At 35.3% G+C, this 16,995-nt stretch overlaps 2 long non-coding RNA genes across 2 annotated transcripts; both read right to left on the bottom strand.

Moving 5' to 3' along the window:
- Window positions 1-228: 228 nt before the first annotated feature.
- LOC113074829 (uncharacterized) lies at window positions 229-4,602 on the bottom strand. The gene is made up of 3 exons (XR_003280827.1): window positions 4,554-4,602; window positions 2,314-2,484; window positions 229-283 (listed from the first exon to the last, which is right to left on the bottom strand). It is a non-coding gene; the product is annotated as an uncharacterized LOC113074829 (long non-coding RNA).
- An 8,716-nt stretch (window positions 4,603-13,318) lies between these two features.
- Window positions 13,319-14,241, bottom strand: LOC113074823 (uncharacterized). Its single transcript, XR_003280821.1, has 3 exons — window positions 14,115-14,241; window positions 13,899-14,030; window positions 13,319-13,357 (listed from the first exon to the last, which is right to left on the bottom strand). It is a non-coding gene; the product is annotated as an uncharacterized LOC113074823 (long non-coding RNA).
- Between the last annotated feature and the right edge of the window lie 2,754 nt (window positions 14,242-16,995).

Genomic DNA, 16,995 nt, shown 5'->3' with positions numbered 1-16,995 from the left:
TTTGTGTTTATTTTGTGATTATTAAAGTTTTGTTTTGATTGTCTGCCGGTTCCCTCCTCCTTCTTCCCGATGATTATGGAGTTAATATTATTACATATATAGGTCTCACCTCAGAGTCTTGAGTTGACAGTTTGGATCCTGTAGTACATCACTGAGCTGCTTCACTCCTGATTCTCCAGGATCATTTCCTGTGAGATCCAGCTCTATCAGGTGTGAAGGGTTTGATCTCAGAGCTGAAGACAGAGCTTTATAACCTTCTTCACTGATACTGCAGTCTGAAAGTCTATTAGAAAAATATTTTATTCTTCATTATATCACAGATTGTCACACAAGTACATGTTCTAGAATGAAGAAAATAAAAAGATGCACTACAGGGATTTTGGCCTCAATGGACTCTTTTCACAGTAAAGCTGGTAAAGTTATATACTGGAGAACTCAAACTACAACAAATGCTATTTTTAATATTTGTAATTTAGGTTAAAGTTAATTTTCCACAATTATAAACTACAGTTGCAATGAAAATTACTCAACCGCTCAGAGACTGCAGTACTTTACAAATATAATCTTTTCTGAAGATCCTGGTTAAAATAAAAATTGCATATATAATTGCATATATAGAAGTCATAATGAGTTTTAAGATTTTAATAACAGAGCTATGTCACAATTATTCAACCCTTATTCAACATTGCTGTTTTACTTGGCAGTCTAAAGTCTCCAGGTTTTCATCCAAATTTTTCTTCAATTGTGTTCCAAAGGCGAACAAAGCTTTTATGGGTTTGGAAGGACATGGGGGGTAAATTTTCATTTTGGAGTGGAGTATCTCTTATATATTATTTGCATGGTGGGGAATAAAACACAATTATGTCTTTAGAAACTTTAAAACCATAATTAGCTTGAGCTGTTACACATACACAGAGTTAACCCATGCAAAGCTCATAAGCAGAAGAACACCATCTCCATCATCAAACAGTCCAGTTATGGGCTTGCTTTACTGCAGCAGGAAGTGGAAACCAAAACTGTATGAAGGACATCATGTATAATTTGAAGTATCAGGCCATTTTGACAAGAATTGTGATGCCCCTAGTGCAAAGATTGAAGCTGAGGATCAATGGACTTTCCTTCAGGACAGTTATCCCAAAGTACACATCCAGATCTACTTCTGCTTGGTTCAGGGATCAGTCATAGAATGTAGATGAGTGGCCTGTTCAGTCTCCAGATTTAATTCCTATTGAAAATATCTGGTTAAATTTGAAGAAAGCTGTGGCAAAGTGGAAACCAAAGATTATCAGTGATCTGGAAGCTTTTTCAGGTGAGGAATGGACCAAGACTGTAGTAGAGATGTGACAGAAGCTTCTTAGTACTTACAGGCAGCGTTTATTGCTGGACTTTTTGGGGGGTTGAATAATTTTGAGCATGGATGTTTAGAAAAAGTGAAAGTGAAAAGTGGGAAGTCGTGGCCTAACGGTTAGAGTGTCGGACCCACAATCGAAAGGTTGTGAGTTTGAGTCCCGGGCCGGCAGGAATTTTGGGTGGGGGGAGTGCATGTACAGTTCTCTCTCCTTAGAGACTTAGGTGCCCTTGAGCAAGGCATCGAACCCCCAACTGCTCCCCGGGCGCCGCAGCATAAATGGCTGCCCACTGCTCCGGGTGTGTGTTCACTACTCTGTGTGTGTGCACTTCGGATGGGTTAAATGCAGAGCACAAATTCTGAGTATGGGTCACCATACTTGGCTGAATGTCACGTCACTTTTTCACTTTCACTTTTCACTTTAGAGCCAATTAGAATTTCATCATGATTCATCAATGTTCCATTTTGAGAATCACTCAAAAGTGTATTAACAAACCTTTTTTAACACTTTACTGATGCCTTTGTTAAATTGTTTTTATAAAATTATGTTATCTAACTGGAACTATTAATCTATAAATTTAGTATTTGCAATTAAAGGACACAGGAAACACAGTAGCACTTTCTTTTTGTAGTATTGCCATTCTAGCACTAGATTCTCTGCTTAAGCATGCTCAGAGTTCTGCTTATATTTACACACATTCCTATGTTAAAGTACAAGTTGGTAGATCCCACACTTTGCTTGAAACTGATCTTACGCACGCATAACACACACATCTGTGTGTATGTACTGTTGATAAATGAGTCTGAACTGTCACTGGAAGTTAGAGTTCATGCTGGAATTAAAGCCTGCAAATTTCACTAAGCTGAAGTAGTTCTGTCCTAAATTCTGTGGCAAATTATCTAGGTCCATGTTAACAGATGGATCTAAATTTTAACAAAACACTAATGATTGTCACAAAACTTACCTCAGTATCTCTAGTTTGCAATTGATATCCTTAAGTCCAGTGCAGAGCAGCTTCACTCCTGAATCCTGCAGATTATTATTGTTCATGTTCAGCTCTTTCAGATTGGTATCTGATCCAAGAACTGAAGCCAAAGCTGGACAGATTTTTTCAGTTAAGCCACAATCATTTAGCCTAAAAGAGAAATAAATTAAATCACAGGGTTCGATACATGAAAATACATTTGTTAAATACAAAAATGTAATTTATATCAATTATTTTTAGATTAACAGAAAATACACTGCATATATATTAGAATTGTATTGATAAAATTTCCTACATGAAACAAACTAGCATGCTTGAATAAAACTTAATAAAATATGTAAATTAATAATAGGCTTATATCAATAATGGCAATGAGTTATATATTTAAAAGTGCTGCTATATCTTAATGAGTTTCTTGAGGTGGAGATGTGGAGGTTAATAATTTATGAATTAAGGTTATGCCAGAGTATATCTTCTTTAAAGAAGTTGTTTAAGAAGTTGAACTGCATATAGTGTTGAGTTTTTTTTCTAATGAGGTCAGCTGGGACATGTTCTGCATGCAAGTAATTTAGTAAAATAAAGATGACGGGATACCCCCCAATAATCAATACAGTAAAACTGCACATTTCATAATGGCCTATCTCTGAGTTCAGTTCATTACAAATGAGAGCAAAAACAAAAGGGTTGCATTTATAATTTTGTTCAGTTTAGGTATGCATGACATCTGCAAATTATCGAAGAGAAAAATGGCCAAAAACGCGAGCAAAAAAAGACAGGCTACATATAATAATAATAATAATAATAATAACAATAAATGGCAGTGTTCAGCACGCATGTTTCACTCTCCTCGTCTGCGTGGTTTGACACTCCTCTCAATATTCCGCTCTGAAAATCTGAGCATATCACACCAGTGCTCAGGTCCTTACACTGGCTTCCAGTTACATTTAGGATTGATTTTAAAGTACTTTTACTCGTCTATGGGCCCCATTTTAACTATCTAAATGCAAAGTGTAAAGCGCACAAGCAGATCATCTATGGGACAAGCAGGAATCCACCAAAGCTCCACGCGAGGAGTCAGTTCATAAATGTGTGTGTGTATTGGCACATTCATTTCAATTAATTTGCCAATTTCATTCATCATTATAAGTAGTAATAGGCTGAATTGCAAATAGGTAGCCTAATTTTAATACACGCAATGACTATCCATCATTAAAATGTTATACTTATGTAGCCTTCACAATAATATTATTTTCACTGTAATTCCTTTTGTTTCTAATATTTGGCATATTTGTGTGATGCACATCCCTGTGTGTAATAAGCAAAGTCAATGCGCACTGTGTGGCGCTGGACGGGAAAATGCGAATGGCGCCAGACTGAAACTAGCAAACACACTTGCACTGCGCCTTGCGTAACATTGCGCCGGGTGTATGATAGGGCCCTATAAGTCACTCAGTGACCTAGGACCGAAATACATTGCAGATATGTTCACTGAATATATACCTAACAGACCACTCAGATCATTAGGATCGAGTCAGTTAGAAATACCAAGAGTTCACACAAAACAAGGGGAGTCCGCCCACAGTTGGAATCAGCTTCCAGAAGAGATCAGATGTGCTAAAACATTAGTCACATTTACATCTAGATTCAAAACTCATCTGTTTAGCAGTGCATTTACTGAATGAGCACTGTGCAATGTCCGAACTGATTGCACTGCATTTTACATATTAACTGAATTTTATGTAAAATCATTTTCCATTTCTAACTGTTTTAAATTCATTCAAATCAATTTTTAAATCACTTTCAATTTTTTTAATTGCTTTTTTATTTTTGTTATTCTTGATTTTACTGTCTTTTATGTAAAGCACTTTTAATTACCATTGTGTACAAAATGTGCTATATAAATAAATAAAAAAAATCACAGCCTTGAAAATCACAGTTTATTTTATCTGTATTCAATACAAATCTTTTATTTGTATCTCCATTGTATTTATTTGTGCTGTTGTTTGTAGTTAGAGTATTCTTATTTTCGTTACTTTTGTTTGAAAGTATAGTTTTTCCATAAACATACCACATACCGAACTGTACTGAAACCATGACCCTAAAACCATGAAACAATCCAAACTATGAAAAAGCTGAACCGTTTCACCCCTAGTATCAATGTAGATTAATGCAATTTTAAGATGAGAACAAAACATGACAAAATATATTAAATAACTTACAGAGCTCTTTTGCAGGTTTTGATGACTGTTGATAATCTAATGAGACCCTCGTCTGATTTCTTGAATTTCTGAAGCTCAAACTCCTCCAACTCCTCGTCTGATGTCAACAACACAAAGACCAAAGCAGACCACTGGGCAGGTGAAAGATCAGCAGAAGAGAGACTTCCTTTGCTAAGGTGGGTCTGAATGTCTTTCACCAGAGTTTGGTCGTTCAGTTCATTCAGACAGTAGAACAGATTGATGGATCTCTCTGGAGACAGATTAGACTCTAATTTCTGCTTGATGTAATGAACTATTTCCTTTTTGCTCTGCTCATTTCTATTTTCCAGTGTCAACAGACCCTGTAAGAGTTTCTGATTGGACTGGAGTGACAAACCAAGGAGGAATCGAAGAAAAAGATCCAGGTGTCCATTATCACTCTCTAGTGCCTTGTCCACTGCAGTCTTGAGCAAATCAATCATGGTTTTACTTTTGTTTTCCTGTTCTGTAGAGTCTTGACCAAACACATATTTCTTGTTGATGTCTAGAAACAGATGTGCATAAAGGGCTGCAATAAACTCTTGAATGCTCAAGTGAACGAAGCAGTACATGGTACCAAGAGTGATCCCTGTTTCCTCCTTAAAGATCTGGGTACACATGCCTGAGTACACTGATGCCTTATAGACGTCAATACCACAGGCTTCCAGATCTGTATCATAGAAGATCACATTGTTTCTTTCCAGCTGATCAAATGCCAGTTTCCCCAGTGAAAAGATGGCATCTTTATCCCAGGAAACATCTGGTGCATGTTCTCCATCATACTTCCGTCTGCTCTGCTGGATCTGAAATCTGAGGAAGTGTGTGTACATTTGTGTCAGAGTCTTAGGAGTGTCTTCAGTATTTGACTCCTGCAGTGTTTTGGAGGCATCATCAGCCTGATTGTTTTTCACAACATTATTTATTTTCTCCTCTGAAATGTTCTGGAGAACAGTGGCTGAAATCCAGCAGAAGACTGGGATGTGACACATGATAAAGAGACTCTTTGATTGTTTAACATGATCTATGATTTCTTTGGCCTGATTCTCATCCATGAATCTTTTTCTGAAGTACTCCTCCTTTTGTGCATCATTGAATCCTCGTATCTCTGTCAGCCGGTCGATACAGTCAGGAGGAATCTTACTGGCAGCTGCTGGTCTGCTGGTGATCCAGATGAGAGCAGAAGGAAGCAGATTTCCCTTGATGAGGTTCGTCAGGAGAACATCCAGAGAGACTGCTGATGAAACATCAGACCACGTCTCATTATCCTTAAAGTTTACAGGAAGTCGACATTCATCCAATCCATCAAGAATGAACAAGACTTTGAACTGATTTCTTCTTGTAAGCTCGAGACCTTTTGTCTCTGGGAAAAACTGAGTTATAAGGTCCATCAAACTTAGTTTTTCCTTCCCCTTTAAGTTCATCTCTCTAAATGGAAGAGGAAATATGAAGCTGATATCTTGATTTTCTTTTCCTTCGGCCCAATCCAGAACAAACTTCTGCACAGAGACTGATTTTCCGATGCCAGCAACTCCTTTTGTCAGTACAGTTCTGATCTGCTTGTCTTGTTCAGGTGCTTCAAACAAATGTTTGCACTCAACCTGTATCTCCTGTGATTCATGACGTCTGGAAGCAACTTCAATCTGTCTCACCTCATGTTCAGTATTGACCTGTTCACTACAACCCTGAGTGATATAGAGATCTGTGTAGATGTTCTTCAGAAGTGTAGAGTCACCTTGCTTTGCAATTCCTTCAAACACACATTGATACTTCTTCTTTAGGCTACACTTTAGCTGATGAATGAAGACCAGTTCATCTAAACAGAAACAAAAATACAGATATTGTTTAGTCTTATTTTCTCTCTACATTTCAGTGGGTTGATCCAAAACGAGCATGTGCCTGTGGTCACCCGCAGTTGCCCGCGGTTACGAGTCATCCAAAAATATTTGTAATGATATTCGGGTCGCGGTCGGTCGGGTCGTTTGGAATAAAAGTGCCAATTAAACCTTTGTAATTAATATAGTACTAGACACAATTTTGAAATACACCTGCCCTTTTTATTCCTGGAGAGAAAGTGCCCTTTTTTCTGGGGTGTTTTTTTTTTATAGTATATCTAAATATCAGGTCAGGAGTTCTCAAGCGCTCATTGAGCTGATGATACTGCGCATGTGTGATTCAGTGTGAAGCAGACTGACTCACAGCTCGTCTGAACCAAACTGATTCTTTTGGTGATTGATTCTGAACTGATTCTGTGCTTATGTTATAAGCGCGGGTAAACTGAAGGCTTGAATTAAGGGCAGTCATCGCTAATGACATTACATCGAGCGCAAAAGAACTGGTGAACCGTTTTTTTTTTAACTGGTTTATTTGATTGAATTGTCCGAAAGAACCGGTTCACTTGAGCACCTGCTCCTTTGCCCCAAAAGTGCCCTTTTGTCAAAGCAAAATTTCCTTTTGTAATATTTGTAATATAAAATTTGTAATAACATACCCTTTTGTGAATGCCTGCCAACGCCCAATCATAATATTATTACAATTTATTAATAATAATTTAGTCGTAAATAAATGACCAATATGATGACCTTTCACCTGACCGGGAAAATTCCTCAGGCCGCACGCGCATTTTGAATTGTATTTTCAGAACCGTGGCAGCTGGTAAGTGGTGTTTCATTCTCAGCGAAGTGATTTTGATGTTTATATACTTATTATTATTTTACAAGAACGATGTGATGTGAGAACATGCAGATAAGTTGTTTATATTGCTGTGTGTAGCCTGTAGTGTAGTAGTAACACTAACGTTAGCTGTTTGAGGGAGAAAAGTTTCACAGGCATCGAAGGGTCTGGTCTTTTTTTATGTTATTTGACTAAACTTTTAATATATTACAGTACTTATTTATTTTTTTAACACGTTGAGTGCCTTAAAAATAATTATCACAACACTGGTAAGGATTATTCAGAATTTCTCATTCTCTGAATTATCATTATAAAAATTCAGGAATTAATTATATAATTATATTTTAAAGGTGACGCAATTTTTTTTTTTCTACAATAGCAACAGTGTTTACAACAGCAAGACCACTTTAGCCTGTAAACTCAATATCTCTCTAGAAATTAATGTAAAAATATCAATGTCAATAAAAAATGCATGATATACCTGACATCAAAGTGCAGTGTGAAGGATATGAATAACAAATGTAGCCTGTCATTTGTTTACATTGCAAAGGTGTTCGATTTTAGACAATAACAACTACAACAGTAATAATAATATTAATCACTATATTCCAGTGGATCAGTTTTTTATGTTTTGTATCAATATTTAAGGTGGACTTATTGATTAGGTGCAAGAGTAGTAGTGATGGTTAAAATAATAGTTTAATGCTGAAACAGAAGAAAAAGCCATCAGGTTGGGACAATTTAAGACATTTCAGTTTCTAATCCCAGAGCTATTATTATTTTAAACTTAAAATTGTCTTCTCTATTGTTTCTTTGCTTCAAAGCATTTGCTGCTGTATCAATACATAACCATCCATATTAATACGTGAATCTGCAAGGAATTCATCACAATATATTGCTGTATTGATATTTTGAACAGCGCCATTTAAAACCTTGTTCCATGTGCCCCTTTTATACTTTGAGCACCTGCCCCTCCAAAGGTCTCTGCACGGCCCTGATCATACAGATAAGAGTAATACATCAATCGAATCTGTAAAGGGTCTACTTTTTTTTAACCCTCTGGAGTCTAAGGGTATTTTTGGGGCCTTGAGAAGTTTTGTCATGCCCTGACATTTGTGCTTTTTTCAGTTTCTTATAAATATCTAAATGGGTAAAGTCTAATATCACTGTAATCAGCACAAACTGGGCTATAATAATATGTGAAATGCATGCATGTACATGATTGTATTTTTGAGAAAAAAAATGTTATGCATGGTTAGTGAAAAACTAAAAATGTTAAATCACTTGAATAAGGCAATAAAACACATACATAAAATTGGTTGCCGGAAAAGCTGAGAACTGGAGCTTGTAGCCTAGAATTTTTCTTTCTGAATGATGTGAAAATCATCTTGTTTACTCACTCACAGAAAACAATATATTGATTTAAATTTTCTAAAACACTTTTTGTTGGTAAAAGTCATATGCGAGTAGGCGTCAACTATCATGAATATCATTGTGATTTACACCTGAGAAGACAAAGCCCTGCATAATGAGCTGCATAATGAGCCTCCCATTCAACTGTGCCACTCTGAGGGAGGACTTACAAGAAAGAATGTGAGAACAAAATAAAAGTATATAATTTTATGTTTGTAGTTTATTAAGAATATATTTAATTATCCCACAACATAATTTAATATCCACTTGGGGGAGCAGTTAAACAGTTTATTAGGAACAATCAAAGCTGACTTTCAAATTTTTTGGCATCCTTTCTCTAGTCACACAATCCTTCAGAAATCATTTTAACAAACTTATTTTCTACCAAATAAACCCCATTTATTATCATCATCATTATTATTATTATTATTATTATTAATGTTGAAAAGAGCTGATAATATTTTTCAGGTTTTTTTAGGGGTAATAAATTGAAAGCATTGTTTTTACATTTGTTAGAGTTATCTCTATTTGTCACATTTATATTATTTACATCAAGCTTTTGAATGGTATAGTATTGTATATTGTTATTGAAACTTCATAATGTTTCACTTGATTATACATTTAGTCAGGAATTATAGTTTGGAAAAAGTCTAACTAGTAAAATGTTTACACGTTATGTGAAAACTAGTACAAATAAATAAAAAGAGACTTACTCATGTTTATGATCTCTGCTGAATAAAGTGCTTCATTCTTTTTTCTGAGGAAATCCATTTCTCAAATCCTCAACCACATCACATCTTTTTGGGGTGAATTAAGTCTTATTCCTGTCATCGCGAAGCAAACAGTAAAATAAAATAAAAACTTGAAGAACAGTCTGGCTGCTTTTTCTTCTGTGTGTGCGTATTCAAGCCGCGCGCTTCAGTTTGAATCTGAATAGCGCGTTCAGCGCGGGGGCGTGGTCACATTAGATATAATGAGCAGAGATATGAAAAACAGACATTGCGTTGTTTTCATATGGATTACTTTATCACAGAATATTTGTTTTCGGCAGCACTTGTTTAGTTTAAAAGTAGACATTCCAGGCTTTCTATAGATATCTCTCTCATGTCTCTTCGTTGAGTATTCACGGAGTTACAGTTCATTTTAATGAAATGTTTGTACATGACGATCAGCGGAGACAAAGACTGTAGACAGCGCACCTTGTTTGTTATCTTTATTTTATAAGTGCACAAAGGTTTTTTGTTATTATGTCTGTATCCAAAAAAAACTAGACCCTTTACAGATTCGATTGATGTATTGCTCTTATCTGTACGATTAAAACTGAGAATGTAATTTAAGTTCTTTGCGGGGTTATCAGGTGAAAATGACTCAAAACGCATATATGCGTTAATCGACTCGAAAGGGTTAATACAGACATAATAACAACAGAACTTTGTGCACTTATAAATAAAGATAACAAACAAGGTGTGCTGTCTGCAGCCTTTGTGTGCGCTGATCTTCATTTACAAACACGTCATTAAAATGAACTGTAACTCCGTGAATACTCAATGAAGAGATATCTATAGAAAGCCTGACATGTCTACTTTTAAACTAAACAAGTGCTGCCGAAAACAAATATTCTGTGATAAAGTAATCCATAGGAAAACAATGCGATGTCTGTTTTTCATGTCTCCCTTCATTATATCTAATGTGACCACGCCCCCGCGCTGAACGCGCTATTCAGATTCAAACTGAAGCGCAGCTTGAATACGCCCACACAGAAGAAAAAGCAGCCAGACTATTCTTCAAGTTCTTTTATTTTACTGTTTGCTTCGCGATGAGAGGAATAAGACATAATTCACCCCAAAAAGATGTGATGTGGTTGAGGATTTGAGAAATGGATTTCCTCAGAAAAAAAGAATGAAGCTCTTTATTCAGCAGAGATCATAAACATGAGTAAGTCTCTTTTTATTTATTTATATACTTGTACTAGTTTTCACATAACGTGTAAACATTTTACTAGTTAGACTTTTTCCAAAGACTTTTTCCAAAATATAATTCCTGACTAAATGTATAATCAAGTGAAACATTATGAAGTTTCAGTAACAATATAGCTACAATACTATACCATTCAAAAGCTTGATGTAAATAATATAAATCTAACAAATAAATGTAACCGTAACAAATGTAATAATGCTGTTCTTTCAATTTATCCCCCCTAATAAACCTGAAAAAAATGTTCTCCGCTCTTTTCAACATTATTAATAATAATAATAATAATGATGATAATAATAACAATAATTGTTGTTTTTTTGTAGAAAATCAGATTGTTAAGATAAAGATTTTCGTTTTCTATAAATTGTATCTTAATTTTGATCAATGTTTTATCAATTAATTGCCCATTTTTTATAAATTAGAAGCAAATATAGCAGACAATGTAATGAGGCCGCGCCGGCACGATCACTTCCATGTGACCTGGAGGACGCCGAAACTCAGCGTGTGCCTCACAGATTTGAGAAATATAGGCCATATATTACAGAAAACTTGAAATGTCTACTTTTAAACGAAAATATTAAACTAAAATAAATAGGCTACTCTCTGATTATGTAATCCATTTGAAATGTGCATTTCTCTCTGGCGTTCATGGCGAGTCTGCATCGTCAACTTCATCTTTGCAGCAACACAGAAAACACCAGTTTATTACTAAACAATTAAATGTCTCCTTGCATATTTTGGAACCAGCAGGCCATTCTGGGTTGAGCGAGACCCCACGGAATGAGCGAGCAGAGCGTAATATATGGAGAAATGCACTCTCCGCTCACAAGCTCTGATCGGAACAAACCAGAGCCTCACTATCTGCGGAACAGAAACATCAAAATAGACATAGCCAGACTAGACTATTTTAGAACAAATTATGAGCTTATTGACGATTTTGTTTTTTTTTATAATTCTTGACGAAATGTGAATATATTAAGGATTTTTTGTGTGTTTTTTTTTTTTTTTTGCCATTTCCTGTGTCTATGGCCCAATGACGATATGATGAGCATTTACTAAATTTAAAAAATGCGGGTCAGGAAGCGGGTCGGGCACAATATTTTCTTTTCCTTTTTTTGCGGTCCGAGTTGCGGTCAGGTTAGTTGAAAATGTCGGTCGGGTGCGGGTTATTAACACATTGACCCGCGCATCACTGCTACATATATATAGGCGACAATCTGACAGATGATCACAAGTCTCTTACCTTCTAGAGTATCAGCAGCTTCATCTTGCTTCATCTCTCTCAGGAAGTAGAGCGTGAGATCAAGAGCTGCTTCTTTCATACTGCATCTGTTCTCAATAAAGTCCTTCACAAAGTATTGCAAGTCCTCTTTTTGTAATATTTTCTTAAACTTTTCCAGTTCTTTCTTTAGAAATTTGATTATTTTGCTCTCAAGATCCTACAAAGACAGACAAAAATGAATGACAGAAAAAAAAATCATCTATAATTGGTCAAACTTATTTATTCAATTAAAAATATTCATCAAAAATCAAGGTAAGACAAACATTACTTTGCTGTAAATACAAATAAAAATTGGTTCTAATTCTTATTTTATGGGTTCTTAAGAAAAAAATGAGAAATAAAAGTTGTCACTCTTATTCTATTACATATGTTTATTATAACAATTAAATATTCTTGAAAATGTCTGTTATTACCTGGAAGATCTGCAGGAGACTGTCTGTAAAATTATTGTGGTTCCTGTGAGACTGTAAATCTGGATCTAATGTTTCACACTGAAGCCTGATCGTAAATAGAATAAATGAAATACTGCATTTTTAGAAAAAATAAAAATAAAAATAAACGATAAATTTATGAACTACAAGTAGTTTTCTGATTATTATTCACTGACAGTCTATGTTTAAAGAAAAATAAGAAACCGATCAAATACCGTTTGGTTCGTGTTGTTTCTTCACTGAAGTCTGGTATGTCACCATCCTTTGACCGGTCACTCTTCACAGACACATGTGATCCTGATCTTACACTAATGACACAAAGAGAGAAGAGAAACTTTTCTACAAGAGGTTCATCTGTGTTTTATATTGACACACATTCTCTCTCGTCCTTCACAGAAACATCTGCAGAGTTTTAAAGACAGCAGTCATTCTAGAGATTTTATTTTTCTTTTTCTTTTTTGACTACAATAGAAAGCAGAAATGTGAGTGCTACACAGTTCTGACTCTATTTTAAAAGTTTATCACTAAGTTTATACAGGTTTATTACTGTATCCTTTTGCCCCCGAGTCCAAGTCTGAGATGAACGTTTTACAGAGATAAGCTTTTATTTTGCAACTCTCTAACCTTTCAGATACAAACTCGAAGTTATAATTTTTCTTCTTTACTGTAACAACTTTAAGTCCTGAAGTGTCAACATAAAATACAGTAATAGGTGTGGTTTATTGTATTTTATGTACAGTGTATTTAGGTGTGTATATCTGATGTTGTACACAGGAAGCTGGCAGAGAATGCACTGCAGCTTCATAAAGCGTGCTGTACACAAGATAACCTTTGGGTCGTACATAGCAAACCTCTGAAAGTGCAGCAGTGTTTAAAATGATTCTCTGAAACAGACTCAGTCTTACCTCTGTTTGTGTGAGAGACTCATCTTTCCTCTCTTCTCTGACATACTGCAGATGAACAGCTCAACACTGAGATCTTTGTGTCTCTGAAGACGATCAGATGCTCATCATGACCTGGACATGACAATCAGATCAAGATCATGAGAGTTCAGAGGAACAAATGATGAAGAAAATAACTAGTGCTGAATCTCTGAGTTATCAAGCAATCAATATACAAATAAAATATGCTGCAAATATACTGCCATGTAATAATCTCTTCAGATCACTCACAACACACTTCTTTATTTACATACACATTACTATCGGAATATAAAAAAATAAAAAAAAAGATTAATTTTGCTCGTGTTTATCTTCTCTCTACCCGGAAGAACAGGTTTGATTTGAATACTTTCGGTTTCGCGACTTAAACTGGAAGAAGGAGAAATAAAATAACACGTTTAGAATTATTCTGACTGCTACATTTGTAAAGACTTGTAAAAAATTTAACACGTCTTTAATCGGTTTGTTTTATTACTATCTCTCCGTTTCTCGGTCGTTTGTTTCTTCAGCGACAGACAGGTATAAGTTATAACTGAACAAATCCCGCTTCCTCCAGCTCTGAAACGCGTTCATCATTCTCCTAAATAAGTGTAATGGTGAAAGTATTCAGACTTACTTGCTGTAGTTCAGACGATCTTGTGCTGCAGGAACAGAATCCAGAAGTCTTTCAAACACTTCCGGTTTGTGATCGCTGTTAAACACCTGTGCGATCTTCACGATTGATGTTTGTCACCTGACACGACTTCATCTTGGAGAAAATCAAAGTCCAGTTAACAACAGATCTCGTGCATCAGCGCCACCAACTGGACAGGAATGTGAAGCACAAACACACCTGCTTTCTCCTTCTTCTTCCTTCTAACAGCAGATCCCAAACTAAAACAGTGCACTAGCGCCACCTGCTGTTTCTTCACATTCTCCCTCTCAATCTGCTCCATTCACCTCCTTCTGATACATTTGACTACTCTGAAGGGTTAATGAATAATGACAAATCATATCAAATAATCCAAGACAAACATATCAGTCTGAAAGATAATGATTATATGCTATATAACAGAATCATATACAGTCCTGTTTTTATTTGAAGAAATTTCATTACATTTCTTTCATTACAGCAATAGTCTATGAATTCAGATTGAAGGATTTATTCAGTTATTCTGTAGGTTATGATGAATAATTAAGTTATATAAATGTATGATTCATTTAATTAGTTCAGAACTCAATTAATTATAATGAACTTTCAGTTTCTACATACAAATAGAAAATGTCCAGTTATTTTCATCTTATTATCTGAATTTATCATCTCTGGTTGCTGTAATGTAGATATATGTGCTTTCAGACAGAGCCATTTCTGGATCTGATGAAGAGAAACCCCAGGAACACAGAAGAAAGATCTTGTTTGAGACTCGAATCTCAATCATTAGACTGTAAAAAGTGTGAGAGATGAGAGAGATCGACCTTTATCTGTTCTCACATGGACAGATATTCAATGAGTACGGCAGAAATTTAGGCAGTACCTCACCATTGTGAAGCAGAGTATTACAGTTTGACCCAAACATGATTGTCCCGTGGCGTGACAGCATTGGCTTGAGTAATTAGTTCATTTACAACCTTCCTCACAAATGGGTGCATAGTACTGATTATTATTTTTATTATAAATATTATTTACTCTTACAGTTACATGATGCATTTCTGGTTTCAAATTGTTGTCAGGGTGGTACTTTTCTATAACACTGAATGTGGTGATAAAGAGTTGCTTATGCTTTAAATGTTGTCCATATGATGGCAAAATCACTTTGATAAAGAAGAGATTTTTTTCTGTTTGTTTTTATTTTATTTTATATATCACACAGTTATATCCCGCTACATTACCACTAACGTTATACTTCCACTAAACAGTATCTCTGTTTACCCAGACACAATTATATCAGCTCTGACAACTACAGAAATGTGAAAAGTGTCCATTGAATAGCTGTAACTATGATCCTAAAGAGTTGTTGTGTAAGCGTTTTGTTATCACTCGTTATCAGTTTAATATATTGTCAGTTTCATTCATTTTCCATTTAATGCAGTATGAAAGGGTTTCAGGACTTTATCCTGTTGAAAGATGACAGTACACAGCATGAATTATCACACCCCTCTGAAACTCAATTTAGAAATGAATCTTTATATCTAGGACATGTTTTATATGTTCAGATGTGGTCACGTTTACTCATTTATACTACTTACTTTAAAATGTTTCTAATGTTTACAAGAAAGTTAGATGATTCAAATTACTTTATAATTGTGTAATATCTAATGTTAATCAGTTTAAGCACATTTTGTCCCTCTATTCTGCAGCAAATTCTAAAAAGGCATCTTTTGGAGGACGTACTCCGTTCGAGCGCCTCTTTCTCTTGTGCACATCGACACGAATCACAGATCGATAAGGTATTTTAACATTTACATAACATATATACATTTAAAATAAGAAAAGCATTTTGACTGCCTTTTCATAATTGAAAAAATAAATAAATAAATAAAATAAAAAAATAAAAAAATAAATCAATTTAGGTTAAAAAAGCAAAGCACAAACACAAAGCATAAAGACTGAACAGCATAATGAATTTATTTTGCTTTGAAGCTTACTGTGTATTGATGTACAGTTTTTTCACATCTGAATATAGTTTGGAACAATTTGGAAGCCATCTTGGCTGCTTTTGTTGTAATACATGTCAATAATAAAGAAAATTAAAAATAAAACAGTCAAATATCCAAAATCTACTGCACCATTCTTCTTTTAACATTATTAACGGCATAACAGAGGGTCCACAGTATAGAGATTAAACTACAGTAAGAATCGATCTCATGAAGGACCAAAGTCTCTGCGATTGCTCTCCGCCGGCTCATAATGCTGAGCAACTCTGTGTTTGTCTCTAGCTGCTGTGTAGGTTACAGTACAGGAACATGCATTTACTAGAGACAAGCAGAAACTATGCTGACCACATCGAAGCTGACAGTCAGGATCACTCTGGCGCAGATCTGCCTCTCATGATGCTCAGCTCTGAACGATTTAAAAATGACATGCAAAAAAAAAAAAAAATTGTGTGCATGATTTACTTATTCATTCCCTCATTGTACTAAAATGTGAAGACAGTTACTATTTTGTTCCCTCAATTTGCTAATTCATTATCTCAATTTCTAAATTGTGTGCACAATTTGTGTTTTGTGTTTGTACAGTAAACAGGTGTGTGTGTGTGTGTGTGTGTGTGTGTGTGTGTGTAATAGTGTGTGTGTGTGTGTGCAGGGACCTGGACTAATAATGAGGTCCAAGTTCAATAATACGCTAAAAGTTCAAATTGATTAACTAACTAATTGATAACTAACAATAGTGAAAGATATGGATGTTGTGCTTCCATCAATAATCACATCTCTGCATTCCCCCAAACTGATTTGCAGAAATTAAAGTCCCACTCGGTGTGAGCTGAAGTGATTGTGACTAGAAGGCAGAGAAATGTACTTGGTCTTAAAGGGGTGATATGATGCAATTTCAACTTTTCTTTTTCTCTGGAGTGTTACAAGGTGTTCGTGAATAGATAAGATCCCTAAAGCTGCAAAGACTATAAGCGTGAAACACAAGTTTGTTCATAAAGCCCTTAAATGGAGACGGTTTGGGTGTGTTTTATGCAAATAGCTTTGTGGACGTTTATTGAGAAGAGTCAGAATTCAGTAACATT

Source organism: Carassius auratus, unplaced genomic scaffold (assembly GCF_003368295.1).
Source record: "Carassius auratus strain Wakin unplaced genomic scaffold, ASM336829v1 scaf_tig00015408, whole genome shotgun sequence".
NCBI classification, from domain to species: Eukaryota; Metazoa; Chordata; class Actinopteri; order Cypriniformes; family Cyprinidae; genus Carassius; species Carassius auratus.
Note: the sequence above shows the minus strand (reverse complement) of the source record. Positions and strands in the feature narration are given on the sequence as shown.